A 21,419-nucleotide genomic window follows, 5' to 3' on the forward strand; every position below is an offset into this window, starting at 1 on the left:
CGCTGCAGATGAAATCACCCGCAGGTTCCGTCGATGTTTTTGTGCGTAGGCTCAAGCAGTGACTGGGCAAACTGTTGATAAACCACCCCGCTTAGAAATATGCACCGGGGAGCCACCAAACAACCGCAACAGGCAGGTTTCCACTGCCTGCTTCCTCTCTCTCTCTCTCTCTCTCTCTCTCTCTCTCTCTCTCTCTCTCTCTCTCTCTCTCTCTCTCTCTCTCTCTCTCTCTCTCTCTCTCTCTCTCTCTCTCTCTCTCTGTCTCTCTCTCTGTCTCTCTCTGTCTGTCTGTCTCTCTCTCTCTCTCTCTCTCCTCTCTCTGTCTCTCTCTCTCTCTCTCCAGTTTTTGACCCAGTAAGTCGCATTTGCGCATCAGTTGAGGAATTCCCCGACTTTGGAGAGGCGAGCCGCGCAAGGAGACGCTGGTTTAAAAACCCACTGACGGCGGGGGCGGTGGAGGATAACCTTCAGTTTATCTGCTTTGGCTGATATTCATAAGAGAACATCGTTTTTCGGAGAAGCCCGTGGGGGCATGCAGTGAAAGTGGAGAGAGAGAGAGAGAGGGCGCGCACAAAGGGGCTTGCCGGGAGACACTTCTGCATGTCTTCTTCGACCACCCCACCCCGCGCCCCCACCCTAAGGGTTCCAGATATTCTCCAGTGCAGCGAAACCGACCTGCCACCTAGAGCCGCCTGTAACCTCTCCAGTCTCCGGTGCGCAGCGCGTCACTCCGCGCTAATGGAGAGATTACTCCACTGGTCAACTTGGATACAGTCTCAGGGCCCCTTGTCAGTATTAGTGCCCCTGACTCGGTGAACAGAACAGGGGAAAGGAGGAAGGGAAGGAAGGACACGTGGATTCCCGAGGCGCATCATCGGATCCGGTTTTTGATGCGCGCAGGTGTCCAAGTCATCATCCTATTCTCTCTCTGTGTGTATGAACCGCTAAGTTACAGATTTCTGTGCATAACTGAAAAAAATCAAGTGGAAGACGATCAGCCGGAGTGCTTTGAACACAGGAATGCTCCCGGTCGGATATTTGCTTTGGGTTTGAGGGGAAATCGCTCGGATATCAAACATCTCCAGCGGAGCCACAGCAGCGGCTCTGGAGTTACAGAGAGCAAGGGGAAAGAATTTGGAAAGTAGAGCTTTATATTTACGGATTACCAGGCTTTTTCTTCTCCTGAACAACTGTAAGACGCGCTCTTCTTTGATGTCTGAAAAGGTAAAAGAAAGCAACATTTTTCTCCATATTTCCTGTTGTTTTTTCTCTCATCTTCTCAGAACAAGCATCAATACAGTGCAACGCGTTGGTTAATTGTGATCTGAAGTCGATGATGAGGAATCTTTCCATCAAATGTAAACAAGAATCAGCCAGGTTTCTTCTCACTGATGCGTTAATTTATGGCTGTTTACAGGCAGTGTATTCTCACTTTCTTAGAAAAAAAACCATAATTCATACATTACGCAATGGAAAAACAGGATAACTTTTGCCTGAAGACACACAAAAAAAAGAATGTTAATATTCTGTTTATTGCAAGATCATTAAGATTGATAATTATTCGTTGAACAGAATGTGTAGTGCATATAGGCTGCTTGTCATGTGATTATTATTGGGGGTGGGAGTGGGGGGGTTCAAGCCTCTTGGTTATCGAAGAGCAGGCAAATCCTACTGAATAAATTAAAGGCGCTTTTCAATTACGTGACGCCAATGCAGGTCGGTCGGAACGCACGGTGGGTAATGAATTTCTATTTTCTTTATATGGCTCCAGGTCAACAGGTCCGGGAGCGCGTCTCTCTCTCCCTCTCTCTTCCTCCCTCTCTCTCCCTCTCTCTTCCTCCCTCTCCCTCCCTCTCTCTTCCTCCCACTCTCGCTAAAGACAAATATGAATACTGAAGGAAGTGCTGATCGTTCTGATCCTAATTTTTTTTGGATTTTTGCAATTCTGAAATGGTTGTTTAGGCAAATCTTAGCACTCCTGTCTGGATTGATTTTCAGCAGTAAGGCGATCAAACAGGCAACAGGGGGCGCTCTTTCAACTGATTTCAAATAACTCACTGCCTTTTTTTCTCTCAACATCCACAAGGTTTAAAGCTGCAGGTTAGGAATGAGATCACTTGCTCCAAGATATTTTTATATCTTGTTGAATAGATGGATACAATAGATGCACTGATGATGTCTAGGTGGTCTTGTATTGCTGTTTGATCTTTCTAATATGTCCAATTTGCAGTATGGATTGAAATGAACTTCATCTGATGCATTCATTTGTGCAGTAACAGAGGTGAATGAAGGATTCATTTAGAGGAGGGAAGAGAGAGATAGATGGATAGATGGATAGATAGATATTGACTGCAGTTTGCTGCCTATTAAACTAAACACTTTGTCGACCATTGCCTCTGGAGAAAACCGATTAAAGAGTAAAGATGCAAAAGGAGGGAGGCAATTAAAATCCCAGAGGATGACATTTCATCTCATCATCAAGAATGATCAGAAGGAGGGGTGTAATTGGCTCATTACTTGTTCCCCTGTGCATGCTTGGCCTATCAAACAAGGGCAGTATTTGTGACAGCAACATGATATCTCTATCAAAACCTCGATACCATTTTCATTTACTCATTTTCATTTTTTCAAAGTGGAGGTTTTGCTGTGAACTCGTGGTCTCACTTCATGTTCACATGGATGGGTTTGCAGCCTGCAGGTTAGAGGAGTAGGGTTGTGACCACAAGGCTGTCAGAGCAAACCCCCAGAGAGATTTGTGATTGGTGGAAGAAGGACTAAGGCTTTCATCTTGCTGCTGTTATGGTGGCCTCAAGCAGTGCACTTAATTCCCAACTGCCTCAGCAGAGCTGCTCGACAGTAACAACATTGTGTTGGGTATCTCCAATGACTATGTTGAACCATATGCTTTTTAAGCACATTTTTAAGGGAGGGGTTTGTCAGTATATCTGCTGTCGGCTACTGAGCATTTTGAGGCGTGGATGTTTCAGTCAACTGCGCCTATGGCTGTGATCCATTTGTCCTGACTCTCCCCAGCCAGTGCAGAGTTTTGAACCACTGCCCTTGATTCACAAGACAGCTTCCATTATCTAAATCCCAAAAGATGTTGATTCCTCTGTATGTTAATGATGCATCACATGTCCCAGGATTTATCATATCGCACCAGTGTGATATTGGTTTTTCAGCCTTGAAAAACTCTCTTGTGGGTTTAACTATTGCTCATACACCGATTTTGTTTGCATCATTACATTTTTTCAAGAAATAAGACGTACATAAATAAATAAATACAGATAGAACAAGATACCTGTTGCCCCCAATGGGCTACTGTCATGTTTACTCCTTTATCACTTTGTCTTTATAATTATATAATTTATAATAGGAGCACACAAAGATGGGGTTGTTTTTTAGCTCATAAATCAAACATAGTATGTGCATTTTTTTCTGTGGATTGGAAGGGAAGGGGCAATGATGCCAGAGAGCCGTGGGCCCCTACATGTTTTTATAGGAGAAGTCCCCCAAGACATGAATAGAACAATTCTCAAAAGCAACGGTATGCTCAATTTTAAATTGAATTTGCTGTTTATTCTCAAAGGATCTCACATACAGCTCTAGGTGCTTCTCACTACACTCATACACTCACTGTGAATGGAATCCCAGTCCTCCACGTAAGGGTGGAATTTACAAGTCGCAATGAAGGCGATAATGTGGGAAATAAGACCAAATGTCGACAAAGTTGGATCCTTGAAAGGATGCACTGGAGGCATTTGGGTGAATGAGAATATCTGGCGAGCTAAGGCCAATGCAAAGCTTTTGCTTTTTTTTTTTTAAACGTGCAATACCCTACGGTGTAGCAGGTACAAGAGACCACAACTGTAAATGTTCTGGAAATCACCAACTTCTGGCTTTTGGGAGGAAAGTGGCTGAGCTCATTGATGTATAGAAACACACCCAACACAACTACTGCTGAATCCAGTGGCTCATGAGCCGTATGTGGTCTTAGAGTGGCTTAACGCTGGCTGTAGTTCCCTCTAACTGGATGATCTCTTGAAAACTGGATGACATGGATGCAGAAGGAGAGATGGAGTATATTAAGTTTTCTGTCAGGAAGAGAGTCAGTGAAAACATCATTGCTCTGTGATTGTTTGTTGTCCAGAGTATCCATGACTGTTTGATGGTTGTAAACAGGAGAACACCTTTTGTGCAATAAAAATGACTAGCATTGATTTACCTAAGTATTTCTCTACTGAACAAGCAGGGAATTTCGTTGCCAGGAGACAACAGAGCACACTTTTTGCCACTGGTTGTGTTTATTTTTGCGTTTTACTTTTGGCTGCAGTGTCTTAAACAAGCTGACATTGAGCAAGTATGTATAAGTGTGAGACACAATAGGAAATATTAATCATCTTGCAAAAGCAGAACAAAATGTGATGGAAACAGTCGGTGGAGTTGTTGTGGAGACCAGAAAGCACATTGCGTTCTGACACTGTGAGTGGCTTGCAGCAGAAACAATGGGACCTCCCATATGCTTCGAGGGGAAGAGCATAACCCATACAGTACAATACACAAGAGGAAGGTGGGCCATAATATCACTATAGAAATACAGAATGAGCATTTGAGAAAGCGACAGAGAGAAAGTGAGCACCAGAACAAACTAGCAATCCCTCAAGGTCAGCTGCCCCCCCCCCCCGCCCTCAACGCCCCATCTAATCCCCTTATCCGGTGAATCAACTTGATCAGACACCATCTCTCTGGCCAAGGTGGGGGGGGGGTGGCAATCCCAGGCCAATGACCATGAGCCAGTCACAGTTAGTGGCTGAAGAGGTGTGTGTGACCTAAAGTGCAGAGCGCAATATTGTCTTGGAGGAAGGGTAACCAGGGTTGCCTTGGGATTGTTAGCGCCTGTGCTCGCTTCTTTTTTATGTCCGTAACATTTGTACAGCAATTGCTTGCTTTGTATTTAGTGGTACCCTGTGAAGTTTTTGACCAGTACTGGTGCTGTGGAGCAGTGTTTTTTGATGAGCTGCTCTCCATTTTGTCTGTGTCTTGGAGTATATGCTAGAACACATATGTTTGCACACAAGGGTGGAACACCATACTGATACTTGGTTGGGCATCCTTTTGCTCTCAAAACAGCCTTAATTCTTTGTGGCACGTCCCCAAGATGGTGGAAATTTTCCTTTGAGATTCTGGTCCATGTTGACATGATTGCATCACATCATTTCTTAATTTCTAATTTCACATTTGTCAGCTGCACATTCATGCTGCCAAACTCATCATGAACTGAAGCTCCTGATCTGTATATGCATGATTTTATACAGTGTACTGCTGCTGCAATTGGCTGAATAATTGCATGAATAAACAGGTGTACATGTGTTTCTAATAAAGTGCTTGGTGCGTGTATCACAGTTACAAGTGAGGTTTCAAAAATGTTTAAAAAAATCATCTTTGCTAATGTTTTATAAGAAAGAAATGCATTCAAAGACACACAGTGCATTTGTATTTGAAATACCCTGAATGTAAACAAACCTTTTACACTCATCAGAGTACTTTTTAACGATAAGATGCTTATTTTCTTTAAGTCATTAAAGGATTGACTATCTTTAATGACATTCATGGCTTTTTACAGTGTGTATAAGCACTTGACTTGTAGATGTCTTAATGTAGGAGCTTCCTGACAATGTAAATGCTAGTAAACAGTAAGTAGATGCGGAAGTAGAAAAATGCTAAACAAGTAATAGAGTAGAAACCACTCCACATTCAGTAACACTTTCTCCTGCCACAGATACACAATATATTGGATAAACATGTCATTATTTCTCTGTGCTGTGTGGGATGGAATTAAATAAACTCTCAGGAGAAGGGGCCGGTCCTCAGAACAGTGTCAATCGTCCTTGGAAAGCTGTCATACCAGTCTTGAGCCATGTCAGAACACATCGGATCATTCCTTACGGAGGAATGCTTCCAGCTCGTCTGGGAATTGAAGGAGATGGAAATGTACTTGGCTTTCTTGGCCCAACTTCACATAAAGATTTAATGATGTTTAGATCTGGTGATTTGAAAGGTCATGAATGCAGTGTTGAATTTGTTTAGCGATGCGCGTGGGGGGGGGGGCATTACCTCGGAATATGGGATGAGGGAACAGTGTTGACCGTCTATGTCTTAAATTATACATAACCCTGCAGAAGTCTTTTGACCCAATGACTCCGATAGCGATAGCGGAGATACACCACATCGGTAACCGTTCCCTATGGGTTGAGGATGGCCTAAGTGTTTACCTGTGCACATGTAGGGAAAAGGAAGAGAATCACATTAGTTTTTTATTGCTCAGGGCTGTTATGTCCAGGTTATGTGTCATTTTGCACTGGCCTTGGATTTTGAATGACAGCCCTGCTCCGAACTACAGTTTTGGGAGTCTCTTGATGTAGAATTTTGGTGAAGACTGAATCACAGAGCTGTTGATTTAGTCTTACAATCCAGTTATTGAGTCTGTAAATTCATGCTTTTAGCAACTTTTCTGTCAAGTCTCCATCTGCTCCTGTGAGCGAGCTTTGACATACAGCCCCCATTTCCTCTTTCTCCAAAGACTATTTACCAAAAACTGTTTACTTCTGTGCCATGTTAAATAATTTAGCAGTTTTTTTGACAGATGCACCTTCACTTTGAGTGTTTGGCTATTTTTTGGGTTACAGTTGCCTTGAGGTTAAAACTCTTAGTGATTGTCAGAGCATATTAAAGGCTGCAACATACTGTACTGCCTGTTGGTATTTCACTTAAGCACTCACGGAGTAGCAGTCCTCGTACTCGTGATTCAGTAGAAAAAAGGCTTCTGGGATAATACATGTAAACATCTCTGCAGTCCTTTGTAGGGAAGGTTGGTATGGGTAACCACATGGTTGCATGGGCTTAATGTTTACACCTCCAAATCTCAACAACATGGCATATAGATAAAATAGAGTATGTAGAAGTATAAAAGGTGAATAAAAGAAATATGTAGTCTTTTTTAAATCACTGTAAGTTCAGTTCCTTTGGATTTTGCGCCCTTGGTTTGACAAAATAAGCAATTTGAAGACCATCACTGTGACCTCTGGTATGTATGATGGGATTTTCTGACAATTAATAGACTAAAAGATGAATCAATTAACGTAATAATTCACTGATAGTGAAAATATTATTTGGTTGCAGCCATATACATCCTGGTTTCCTGCTGTGTTTTTATGGTTAAGGTGCCCCGATCCATGTGAATTAAAGAGCATTGGCGCTATTCTCACTTTTCTGAAATAAAATATCAGAAAGGATACTGTGTTGTACATCACCTGTGGAGGATAGGTTGTGAGTGTTTTCCTCTTGTGCACCATGCAGTACTCAGAGCTCAGTGATGGGAGCCGCTGTCCACACAAACAGCCCTCAATCACTGCAAGGCTCCATGGGATCAATATGTTCTCATAATTCAGGGCCCCTGACCCTGACCGCAGATCATTATTGCCCACCGGAGACGACACTGACACACACACACACACACACACACACACACAGGTGTTGTCTCTGCTATCTTGCCAACCGTTCCAAAAGGCTTTAAATATCCTCACAGGGAGGTTGGCGCCACCTACACACACACACACACACAAACACACACACTCTCACACACACACACACACACACACACACACACACACACACACACACACACACACACACACACACACAGACACACACACACACTCAGTGCAGCCCAGTGGTGCAAGGAGAATTGAGTGGGGGGGGGGTTGACAGGTAGGGGAGATGCAGTTAGGGAATACAGCTGATGAACAGAGCACACGACAAGTAGACAGGGGACTCCCTCACTGTGAATATTATTCCTTTTGTATGTTTTACTGTTTCTATCATCATCATTATGAGACGTTTGATGAGTATAATATTGTGGAAACATGCAGAGTCTGGAAATTCATGTGAGAATTAAATCGCAGAAGAGACAGGCCAATAAGTTTATGACACAATAAAATTTCAATGGGAGTAACATGCTTTGTCCTCCTGCTGTACACTACTTTAAATGTGTGCCTGTCAAATCAAAGCAAAATAAAAACCCTGTATCAAATGGGTTGATGATAGGTTTTCATCTCCAGCCATACATTAGTCAAAAGTTAATTATTTGGCTTCAGCCAGATAACAGCAACTATATGTGATCACCAAAAAAACAATTAAAAAACAACAACAAGAAGGCATAACTACAATTACACAACTGGTTGAATTAGGTATGAGGTTAAAAATGACAACGTTTTTGGTTCACAAGTCCTGACAAGTAAACCAATAATTATGATTGAACACTGAACTGGGGCTACAACTAATGATGATTTTTGTTATTGATTAAATCTTGTCAGTTAATCGACCACATTGTCCAGAAAATGACAGATAATTGTCAAAAGTGACCATAAGAATTTCCCACAGCCCAAGCTGACGTCGGCCAACAGTCAAGAACAGCAGCAAGTCCTCAAATTTAAGAAACTGTAACTAGAGAACATTTGGCCGTCTTCCATGATGAATTAGTTACTATATATTATTATTATTATTATTATTATTATTATTATATTATTATAGTTGATCTGTTAAGGTTCTGTTGATTTATTAACGTGATTAAGCGGCTAATTGTTTGAGCCCTAGTTGTTATTTATAATGGTAAAAAACAACATTTGAAGAGCAGCTCTCTGTACATTTGAAGTACAGTCCTTTGTACTTTTGTGTGTTTGAGTGTGTGTGTGTGTGTTTGTTTCCTGTTCACGGTGTGTGTGTGTGTGTGAAGTGCTATTCTTGTCCTGTCTCTGACCCAGCCGTAATAGTGTTTGTCGTGGAGTGTTTGTGCTTCTCCCTCCATCATATCTATATTTAGGCTTCTGTCTCTGGCATTTTATGGAGGCCGTGCTCCTTGGACACACAAATCGTTCTGACGAGTTGACACCAGCAGAGCACTTCCTCCTCTCTCAAACTGCTGAGAGGCGGTTGGTCATTTGGAGTGAAAAAGCAGAGCTTGGGATTAGAGCTCGTGGGCTGCCTGATAATGGATAAGTGGATAGAATATGTAATAATGAAGTGGGTCCCCACAACGCTCTTGCTCCATTGGTTTAATATTAGCATGTAATGTAAACCGCATTGTTTTATCTGGTGGAAGTCTCTGTAACAACAGTCTAAATTTTAGATTGTTTTTTGGCATTTGTCGTTAAAGAAAATTCCCACTTTAACAGTTTCTTTGCTCCACTCAGGAAGCAGCTGAGCCAGCACTTCCTCCATCACTGAAATGGCAGAGTAGGGACAAAACCTGACCATTTTTCATGGATGATGAGTCTTATCACACTTTGTAGTACAGTAATTCGCCCAGAGTGGTGTTTCTGATTGTTTTATGGTAAAAATATAAAACAAACTCTAAACATAAGATGGTCACTTCATCTTTAATTCTTTCAGTTCGTATGCAGTTTTTTTTCATCAAAAAAAAAAAAATCTATAAGCATTTTTGTGGCCAGGCATGACTTTATGTGTTTTGTGTTTAATCATCCCGTGCACAAACAGAAACGCCTATAAAATTTCATTTTTTTCTCTTATAATTTTTCTTTAAATAAAATTGTATCTGATTGAAAATCAGATTATAAAGATCCGCAAAAACTTATGCCAAAAATATCCTAACTCAAGGTCCACTCACTAGCTTCTCTAGGGCTTTTAAGCACATCTCACTGTCTTCCACATCTGATGGATTTGGTTCTGTTGTCGTGGAGATAGATCAGTTTCCATCATGTGACCTAATTCTGCTAGGGAAAAAGCTACAGAGTGACTTTGTGGTTCAGCTGTTTATTGCCTCTCTATTAGCATCTTTTTTATCATTTCTTTAAATTACTGTAGACATACTCAGAGCACTGGTCGAACCAAGAGGACTGATTATTCTAAAGTGCACTCTCCTGTGTCTTGTTGCAGCAAGAAAAAAATACATGTTGTTTACGTAGGGACATAAATTCCTGAGTGGGAGTTTTACTCTCAGATCAGACGTCTGTATGGAGGTGTGGGTTGGGACAAAAGGCAGAATCTCTGAAAGTAGGACATTTGCAAGTGGTCGAGTTAAATTGAATCTGAGGAGAATTAGCGTTCATGATAGCTCAGGCCCGACGCTAACACAAAGTCACGACGTCATCCGAGGAAAAGCCACAACGGAAGGAAACATCACCTTAAAGTGATAAAATAAGTCGTGTTTATCCAACGTGTTTCTGTGCATCAGATGATCACACTGAATAGCTCAGAAATAAAACATTAGTGTCTTTGAACTGCTGCTGGGAAAATCTACATCTGTCCTCCTGTACCATGAAAAGTGAATGTTATCACGTGATGTGGGAATAACGCAGATATGATTACATAAACCTTAGAAGAAGTTGATCTGTCCTCTGAACAGTATTCCCATGCTAGTTGGTAATTGTGCTTTTGGATGAGAATGCAACAGCAGCAGGGGCTGAACTGTGTTCCTCAGTGGGGTAGATCACACACACACATACACACACTAAGCAGCTGGGTGTGTGTGTGTGTGTGTGTGTGTGTGTGGGGGTGTGTGTGTGCGTGCGTGGAATTGAATAGCCTATTATATTTTGTACGTGAGATGAGATAAAAATACTTTTTATGCAAAAGTGATTAAAGACAGAGAAAGTCTGACATTTATGGTCCTAGAACGGCAGCCTGCAATCACACACACACACACACACACACATAGATAGACACACAAATAATTGACTACCTGTCTCTCACCAGCACCTTAATCAACCGGATTGATTAGACCTGTGCACGTATGCGTGTGTGCGTGCGCCTCTGGAGGGTTTTTGTTGGCTAATTGGTACCAGAGCGACAAGGCATTGTGGGATACATGAAACCGCGTAGCAATGATACATTAGTTTTTTATAACATCTACACTTTCTACAGAAGTTTTACATTCCCCGTCTTGTACCTTCTCCTTCATTATACATTTCGCCATCTGCCATTTTGACAGTAAGTTTGGCAAGAAGTTACAAGGACTTCAATGTTGCTCCAGTGGTTTTGTTTGTCCTCTCTACAGAGCACTCTTATTGTGAAAGTGGAGCAGAGGGGGAAAAAGCATCTGTTCATTTTCCATCAGTATGCATAAAGCTTAGGTATTCGTGCCAAACTGTAAACAAAACCTGGGCTGAGACGACCGACAACACACCCACAAATAGCAGCCTGAAACAAGTGTTGAAGATTATAGTTTGAATTATGTTTGTGCCACTGAAAGAGCTGGGACGTTATGGCATCGGGGTCTGTGTCATTTAATAATTTTTCGTATGAGTCATTTCTCCAGAGAGCAACCGATATATAACTTTACTGCTCATTATGCCGTGTATGGCAAAGAACTTGCAACACATTATCTTTGAAGTTCGGCACTTCCATCTGATGCAACGCAACGAGAACACAAGGCAACACGGGCGGGGTGCAACGCGAACGCAACGAAAAAACACAAAAGAAGCACAGACATAAGGCAGTGTTAGTCTCAGTGCAACTAACGATACAAACTAATCATACTATTTACAGAGGAGTTAACTATTCATACACCAAGAATACCAAGTAAGCTGTTAAGTGCAACGAGACACATTCACCTATTCAGTTTGAAGCTCAGTTTTTGATGCAGTGTGCTCTTGTATATGACTTTGTAAAAACTTTGTTAAAAACAAAATAGTGTAAATTTGTATTTTAATAGATTTTTTTACTTGAAGTTAAACTATTCATTTCTTTAAGCCTCTGTCTGGTAATGCAACAAGACAGTTTCTGGATGAGGTGTCCTGCGTTTGGAATTACAGCTGAGGTCGACATGATTTGTTTTTGTCACCGAGGACAGTTTGTTTAGGATGTCTTGGTGAAATAATCACTTCCTGTGTGTAACATGGGAAGCAAAATATTGCCAAACCTGGGATTTAAATGAAAGGGGAGGGTTGCTGCTGCAACCCCACAACAGCAAAACTTTAAAAAACCAGTGACATGTACTCCACTCGTTGCAGGGAAGTCTTTTCTCCTTTTCTCCTTCTTTTCCATTATTCCACGCTGCATGTAAAGACAGTGAAACGGTTCTCAGTTTCATCAGTATTTTCTATACAAGTTCTGAACTCTACATCAGACCTCCACAAATTATTTTCCTTCACATAGCAATTTGTTTTGTGGCACCATTGAATACTGACGACATTTCTCGTCTTGATACAAAGCACAACTGCGAGAAATATAACAGAAACACAACGTTTGACACATTATGTATGCGGTGGCAGCCAAATTTTTTTCACTGAATACAAATACAGATTCCTGACATTATTCAAGACGACAAGGAAATTTGTTTGTCAGTTCCTTCCAAAATGACTCTTGAGTGTCTTTGTATCTGGTGCACCCCTGTTGGCAGGACAACATCCTTATATATGTCAGCGAGAGGGAGCTGCTATGTTTGATTATTATTGAGTAGGTTTAAGCCGAATGTGTAAAGGTTAGAGAAAGAACATGTTTAAACAGAGCGGACTGTAGGAGACAGGATGTAAACAGCAGTCAAACAGCCGTCCATGGCACCATGGCATCAGGTATCATGACAGACGGTCATTACCTGCATTACTACAAGAGGCAGCTCGTGAAGACATTGTAAACGGCGTTAGTCTGGAGGCAGTCTTCCTTCATTTACTTTCACCTGTTAGCATGGGAGCCCCCTGTAAGAATCAAGCAGTGCTAATGCTAATGTTGTACCTGTTCAGCCACAAAGCACCACTTCTTTCCAGCACCTCTTGCTCGTCCTCCTCAACCCGCACTCCAGAGTCTCTCCATTTTTTTTCATACCTCCTTCTCTTTCTCTGTTCCCATGCACCTCCTCTGGTCCTCATATTTTCTCCCTGTCCTCTTGTTCTTCCTCTTCTCTCTAGTTCCTTTGTACCTGTAATTAATCCTCGCTCGCCCCCGCTCTCATTCCCAACCAGCCTGCAATATCGCCATCATTATTTTTCTGCTCCCATAAGTTCTTTTTGAGGGACCACGATGTGTGTGTGTCTGTGTGTGTGTGTGTGTGTGTGTGTGTGTGTGTGTGTGTTTGTATAACAGCGAGAGTCTTATTATTCATATCTGCTGGTGTCTCCCATTGTTTATGTTTACGGAGGCACTTGATTGCGTGCATGCTGTTAAAGTGTGTGTGTGTGTGTGTGTGTGTGTGTGTGTGTGTGTGTGTGTGTGTGTGTGTGTGTGTGTGTGTCTGCAAGAATGTGTGTGCATCCCTGTCACTCCACACCTGGCTGTCAGCAGTGGTTACTCAGTGTCGCTGGCAGCCAGCTGATAATTAAAGCAGAGCCGGGCAGAGAAAGATAGACAGAAGAGAGAGGGATGAGCAATGAGAGGAAACAAGGGAGCTGTGAAGCAAAAGAGACGCTCAGTCTTCTGAGACAGGGGGGAGACTTGGAGTGTGTGTGTTGAGTCTAAATGCCTGTGGTTTTAATGTTATTTAGCAGTTTTTTATTGGAACCATGTAAATTGTGTCCTTTGGAACCCTTTTCTTTTTTCTTTCTGTTTTATTTCTGCCTCTCTCCCCGGGTCTCTCTTTGCCTTTGCAACCGAACCAAATCCACCCACCTCTGCTGGCACACTGTATCTGTTATTTTTTGCTCCTGCTTCTGAACCATCTGTAAAGCTGTTGCATGACTTCACCTGTGCACTGTTGACATCGTCGCTATCTCTAAATCAAGTTATAGGAATTTCATTTATTAGAGGCAAAGAAGAATTTTTCTTGTTGCAGTGTTGGACCAGTCCCCTGCGTTTACATGGGACTTAAAGTAGAACAGTTTTGGTCTGTTGACAGTAGTTTGGGACGTCCTCTTTATGGGTTGATGATAACTTTTTATTCAAAAAGTAAATTGCTGAGATCTGGAAACACATACGTTTCACTGAAAAGAAGTCCAATTAATTAATCTGACAATTATTTTGTTCATCAATCAGTTAAAGGTCCCATATTGTAGAAAGTGAGATTTCCATGTCACTATGTCTGTAATTTTGAGATGAATGTTTATTTTGCTGTTTTAACTTTATTTTTTAACTTTATTAACAACACAACATCAAGTGGTTATGTGACCCTGAGCTAGCAAGCTACAAGACAGAAACACGTTGAGGAAATGCTGAATGATTTGAAGCCTTCCCAAGTAATATATGAGACCGACTCACCATCGCCATTGTTTATAGAGATTTTTACTGAGCGAGTAGTCGGCAACAATCTGTTAGCTGTGGTTGGCCTGCCTGTGCGTCACTCAGAAAACAGTCAGCCAATCAGAAGAGAGGCTCAGAGACTGTTTTACCATAACCAGGTTACTAGAGTGGTTGCACTTGTTCTGTGACATCGTGCCTTAACCTGCAGTTCTCCTAGTAACCTGGTTTCTTGTGTCTATGGTAACACGGTGAGCGATGTTGTGATGAAAAGCGAAGTTAGCCTTTAACTAAGCAGACAATAAATAAAAGAAAGAAGCCTCAGGAGCAGCCTTTTAAAAAAAAAAAAAAAAAAAAAAAAAAATCATTTCTGGGGTAAACTTCTAATTATTATGGTGTTTCTCTACTGGATTCTTTGAGACCACTGTAATATCTAAGTTTGAGCTTTTGCAGGAGACTCTCTTTCCCCTGTGTTGATTTTCGCTGCTCAGTACTTAGCATCACTTCACTCCGGCTGTTTCCTCCAGTAGACCGAGGTGACACTGAAAGCATTTACAAATTGGTTGAATCAAGTGGACAAGACAAGTGGCAGAGCAGACATTTATTCATGAGAGAAGAGAGCAAGCTCTGACCTCAACCTCGCAGTTGATCCCTCCAGTCTCCCCTCCCTTCGCCCTTCCCTTTATTTTCCTGCTACTTCCGTCTCCCCCGTCCCATTCATCACCTGCTGCACCGTCTCGCTCTTCCTCACAGGTTCTGTTTCTTCTATCTCTTGACCTTTTTGCCCTCTGCCTCTGTTCCTCTGCGATAACCCCTGTCAGTCAGAGATTGCAGATCTCCCGTTTATCACTTCTGAGTGGGTAAATGGATCTTGTGTGCAGGCAGAGTGATAGCGTGACTCTTGATTTACCCCCCAGAATCACAGAAAAAGTGGGGGACGCCTGCGATATCTGCCTGAGGAATGTGATCATGCATATTGCATATGTTATCACTAAATATTTTAACTTGTCAAACCAAACTACAGCTTGATTTAAGAAATCTAAAACTGAACTCTGAGGGATTATTTTGTGTAAACTGTCTTTCTATGAACACCAGCGTTCTTCTATTTATCTATGAGAAGCTTCTGCAGCATTTATATTATCAGTTAAAGATGTGAAACTCAAAGACTGTTGCTCAGTTGTAAACATAATGGGAAACAGTATATTTTGGCTACTCTTGATTCATGGTTGCTCTTTGTTTTATGTTTTAAAGGAATCATGATAATGAAACCCTGAGTTTCTTTTGTCATCTAAGAAATATTTTGTTAGATTTATGCACCACTTTGCCAAAACAATGTTACAGTACTTCACTTTCCATTTGCAGTTTTCCTAGATTTATTCATCACATGATGCTGAGGAGCTCTTAGGTCTATGTTTTAGTGTAAAGACTTATAAATAAGGTGCATAGCAACATGAGAACAAAAGGCTGGAAACAAGAATCCCGGTGCAATAAATAAATCATGTAATACAGAGATTTTCTTTATTCATCACGTCTTTATTGAGTAGATACACCATGAGTCAAATATATATGCAGCAACAATAGCCCTGAAGGGGGGAAAAAAGAAGAGAGGAGTAGGATACACATGTTTGTTGATATTGATGTTATTGGTATTCCTTAAAGCTCTCTGGCCTTCCCGGTGCCGCCCTGGAGACTGGAGAGTGATTCAGGGTTATTCTGATAATTGGTGGTGTGAGAAGCTCTGCTTACCTCTGATGTGGCGGTGATGCAATCGATTGAGCAAATCATGTAATTTTCTTGGTCCAGGTGTAGCTATTGACAACTTTCTCACAAGACCTGTCGAAGACACTCTCGCCAACTTTATGTCTGAAACGTGACTTATGTCAAATTTGCCTAAATCATGTTCAGTTCACGATGGTGAGAAATTGTTTCACTTATAATACCGATGCATCTACATTTGCAGTAACTTGTGAAATTTTGCAGCATAAACAGTTGCCTGCAGTCGAATCCTCACTGGATTCGCTGATGGACTTGTGGTAAATTGTTCATGTGGTGTTCAACTTTGGTGAACTTTGAGACTTGTTGACCAGTAGTAAGCAATTTAAATAGATGAGCCCAGAATGTAAGAAGCAATCGTAGCTTATTAGCTGTGCTGCACAATTAACTCTTATTGAACCTCCTCTGTTGGAGCACAAACACCACACAAGAGAAATGTTTATGGAGACACTTATGAGACTGGAGTCGATTGTACAAATGCGTCTTTTGAATACTGTGTGAACCTATTGAGTTAGAGAGTTAGCAAGTTTTCTAGCTTGGAGACCTTTTTTCCCCCCTTTGTGTTATTTGGGGATTTCTTGCAACACTTGAAACTTGAAAGAACTATGTTTCCTTAGAAGATGGTTTGTTGCTTTGAATGTTACCTTGAACTAGCAAGTGAAATAATTTAATTTTGACAAAATTAAAAGCTGAAAAATAACTTAACAAATTCAAAGTATCAACTACTTTCACAGGAACAATTCAGATCTGTTTTAATGTTTTACTATTAAAAAAGAGTCAACAAAATTAACTCATATCTTGACTTATGTTGCTAGTACGAGCTCCAGAAAACACTGGATTCTACACTTAAAACGTGTTTGTGTCTTTTCCGGCCTCCAAAGGTCTCCAGGTGATGTCACTTGAGTCATTTTCTCAGACTTGACAAACCTCCTCCACAGCCATAGAAGACGTTATACCACTGTTTTAACAGGCTAAGTTGTTTTCCCTGTGTAGTGAACTAATCTTAATCTTTGAAGGTACCAAAGTAGAAGAGCCCAAATCTGGGAGGTGAAAATTTGGCATGTTGACCGATACAAGAGGGTTAGAAACAGAAAAGTGTGTCAAAACATCACACGTGTGTTTTATTTGATTCGTCTCGCTTGAACTCCCTAATGAGCCAAGCTGTTGAACTTTTGGAGTATAGGGACAGCATTGTGGTGAAGTTAGGAAAATATCAAACTTCCTGAGAGAAAAGTCGCCTAAGACGCTGCCAGCAGTCATCCTGGTCCCAAAGTGCGCTCGGCTGGCAAAGCAGAGATGCAAGAGAGAGTTGGCTCGGTGTGAGAGAGCGAGGGAGAAAGACTGTGATCGGGATGAATGGTAGGAGAGAGCTAAAAAAGAAAAAAGGAAGAGGAGGGAGGTGGGGATGAGGGAGGATGTCACACTCCAGATGGAGGAGCTTGACCCTCTTTACCTCTTTGACTATGATCCATCATACACACACACACACACACACACACACACACACACACACACACACACACACACACACATACATACACAACAGTAAGGGCAGATTCAACTGCTGGCTTTGTGCCTTTGTTTTACTCACACTTGCATGTGATCTTGTATATACACACACACACCCAGGCCCACACATTAAGTAAAGCACACACACACACTCACAGACACACACGTTTGAGTAAAGGCAGATTTGAATTCCACTGGTTGCTCCGTGCCTCTGTTCTCTAACTTAACCTCACTGGAGACTGCAGACAATCAAATCAAACGCCCCTTCTGGAGAGTTTATATCAGCCAAATTCACATCAGCTTCTCCCCCTGTATTTCTCAGTGCACACACAGGCGCACACACACACACACACACACACACACACACACACACACACACACACACACACACACACACACACAGACCCAGCACTCAATTGGTGTAAGAGTTTGGCTGGTTATGGTTCATTGGATCCAGCTGTCATAATGGTTTTTGGGCTGAAGGACGAGGAGGAGAAGTGATTTTTCCCTTTTTTTCTTTATCCTATTTAAAGCTGGACAGTGTGGAGGATAATAATTGCCTAAGCTAGCCTGCTGCTCTTTCCCGCTGTAATTGTTGCTGTTTGAAAATGTGCTTTTGTTACCATTTTTGTCACAGCCATTGTTGTTAGTGCTGTGATTGTTATTCTTGTTCATTTAATATTGTCGCCTAAATCTACGGAGTGTGCCAGAGGCATTATGGGTATTACTGGAGTGTAATGAGCTTGTTGACCAATGAGAATGAAGTTAAGCTTCTTTGCCTCATACAACAAGGACATAACTTTGATTGTTTTGTCATTATGTTGACAACACTTTGCCCTGTTATCTCTGCAGATGACTTTCCCAAACATCCATAATAAATGTACTAGTTGCGTGCAGAAGAATGTAAAGACTTTGTAAAAGAAAACATCCTAAAATGTGACTGTAGTTCTCTCCAAAGTAATTTTTGGGGTATTTTTTTATGTCTTTATTTGACAGGACAGTGAAGAGAGACAGGAAACACGGGGATAGGGATCAGGGGAATGACATGAGTCCGGCCAGCTGACTGTCGAACCAGAGACTCGTTGCTCAGGGTGTTTGCTGCCTCGTGGTATGAGCCCTAACCACATAGTGTCTTATAGGCGTGCACAAATAGGACACCTGAGTTCTTTGGAATAAAATAAAACTGCAAAAAAAAGGGTTATTCATTACACTTATAAACAGAACCAATGCCAAAAGATCTCTATGTAATTTCCCTCAATGCTCATTAAGCCCGTGTTCAGCATTTTCTACTCATTCTTCACGACTCCTCAGCACTTAGCTGAAATGCGAAAATAAGAAGATAATCTTAGACGCGCCCGTTGAGTGTGCACCCCGCTGCGCGGATTCATTTTGTTAAAGACCCGCTGAGAAGGAGTTTCTCCTCTGAGCGCCGTCATCGAGGGACACGGAGCCCCTTTGTTGTGTTAATTAAAGCTGGAGAAATGATGAAATGCAAATGACGACGTCGTTGCTTCAAGTCTTCAAGTCTGGATTTTTGATACGAAAAGGTTCTTATGCATTCTTCCACAGATTTATTTCCTGCTGGGAATCGTTTCACTATATTGAAATTTTAGCCTTTGAATTCAGAATAATCACAGTAAAATATACAACTGGTGTTATTTTAATAATTGCACTGCCATAGGTTAGGAGAGAAATTGTGGGTTTTGTTAAGTTTAACTTGGAAAAAAGTCAACATTGACTTGAAGCTCAAGCACACTTAACATTTTATTTTATTTTATTTTTCAATATTTAAGCAAAACCACAGTCTCTCTTCAACCTTTTAACATATTTTTCAGCCGACCTGCAGAAGACACAGGTCTCCACCACCACAGTTCTGTGCTTCGTACGCCCAATTCTGACCTTTAGCCCTTTACTTCTGTGCTTTGAAGTAACAACACACTTCCTGGACTGAAAGGATTCGAGTGAACATAATCGAGGCAGCAATCAGGTTTCCCGCAAAACGTATCTGGCAAAACAAATTAGTATTATTCTGTCATACACTGTGGAGTGATTGGAGAAAATGTAAACTATAGAGTGGCCACTAGGGGATACAACATTGATTTACAATACTTTCTTTAAAGATCGAAGAGTATGTAGTTGCTGCTTGAAGTTGTTCACTTCTGAGTCTGACCTGCTTCTTTCAAACGTATTCTTTAACATCACTAAAGTCTCATTCTCATTTAAAGCAACTGGAGATGCTGAAACCTATTGACAGAGCTGACAGGCTGCATCTCATATAGTTCCCTTTGTCTTGCTCAGCTTTGTTGTTTCAAATTGTCAGAGTTCACAACAAAAAAAACAAAAACATTATTCAGCTGCATTTATATTATATGTTTTTTTTTTTTTTGTGAAGCAAAATATGGTTGTTAGCACACCCACAAGGTAATCAATGGCTCCTGCGTAGTTCCACTCCCACAGAGATTGTTGCATCAAGCTCTAGCAGAGGCGTTTGAATGTCAGATATGATCCAACATCATCCAGTTCAGGGACTCGCCTGCTGATGGCTCATCAGATCTGTCAGAGGGTTAAATGCTTCTCGTCGCCATTGTGTCATAAAATACATCATCAGCTTGACTGAAAATAGATCAAATGTTTTGTTTCTTTTGTCGTTAGTGGATGGCAGTTATGTTGTTATGTTTGTTAAAAAGTGCAAGTATAAAAATAAGTAAAGTAAGTAGGAAACATAAAGCAGTGACTGAGAAAGTGAAGACGTGTTGGAGAAACCTGTGACAAAATATTTACAGCAGAGAGCTCATGTCGATTTTTCACTTGCGATGTGGAGGTTATTTTTACGGTATCCTAAACATGACAGTTAAATATGTGCTGTATGCGTGGGTCAGAATGTCTTTTAGAAAAGAAATGATACACACACTGAAACTGGCTGTGGTTGTGCATTGATGTTACTGTGTCTCTGACTCTTATATTCTCGTTCCAATAGATGTCAGTTAATCTCCATACACTAGTATAGACTACACTAGTTAGTGAGTTAGTCTAGAACTGTTTTGGGAGGAAACTTTGTCAGCCTATTCTTATCTACAAAACTTTTCATCATCCAAATGCAGATGTTTAAATGCAGTTTTCAACCAACAGTTTGAGCTCTGGTCCTCGTAAAATGACATTTTGAAGGAGCAAAAAAGTTACAATAAACAATGGATGAGAACTCGTCTGTTACACAAGAATACAGATCTTTAATATCGTTGTGGGATATATTCCTATTAGTTACCAGAAGGTCACTGACATGACCCCCAGGCTTCCCTTAATGCTGTTTCAACTGTATGCATGAATATAACTGACTCATGCTCAACATGAACAGATGATCAGAGCACATCATGTGCAGATAATCGGCTGTGACTCGTCTCTCACTTCTCAAACGTCTCTAGAAAATCAAGATAATTTGTGTTTTTCAGCAACAACCTTCGTCTCTTTACAAATGTCAGTTGATTAACCTCCTGCGATCGCTAACACTCGTCAAACAGAACAGAACAGAAAACCTCCCTCCAGTCAATGAGCAATGATTGGTGTCGAAACATTTTGTTGTTTCACAACAAAAAGAGAAGTGAGGCTTATGCAAATGCTTTTGGGCAGAATGTAATCAGTTGTAACAGGTGTTTCTTTTTCTTTTCTTCTTTAAATCAAATTCACCTTTTTTTTTTTTTTTTTTTTTTTAACCCTGATTGTAGGTTTCTTTTTTTCTTTCTCGCTCAGGCTGTGTGATCTGCAGCTGTTAGTACCCGTCACATCTTGTCATTCTCTGGCAAATACAACGATGTTTTCTTGGCGCCGCAGTCCAAAATGACTTAATGTTGCCAAGGTCGTTTTTAATACATTACAATGCTAAACAGCCATACAAAATCAGCATAGAATTACATAGCTCGTAATATTTGGAGGAAGAAGCACAGGCTGGTGGGTTGAATATA

The 21,419-nt window shown here is 41.2% G+C and overlaps 1 protein-coding gene across 1 annotated transcript in view; it reads left to right on the forward strand.

The window, feature by feature from the left end:
• Positions 1 to 376: 376 nt before the first annotated feature.
• The window catches only part of LOC130166083 (histone H3.v1-like), a 54,125-nt gene continuing 33,082 nt past the window's right edge, over positions 377 to 21,419 (forward strand). The window contains exon 1 of the mRNA XM_056371423.1: positions 377 to 1,224. The gene's annotated coding sequence lies outside the window, so the exon portion shown is untranslated. The remainder of the gene's footprint in view (positions 1,225 to 21,419) is intronic.

The sequence above is a fragment of the Seriola aureovittata genome, chromosome 3 (genome assembly GCF_021018895.1).
Source record: "Seriola aureovittata isolate HTS-2021-v1 ecotype China chromosome 3, ASM2101889v1, whole genome shotgun sequence".
NCBI classification, from domain to species: domain Eukaryota; kingdom Metazoa; phylum Chordata; class Actinopteri; order Carangiformes; family Carangidae; genus Seriola; species Seriola aureovittata.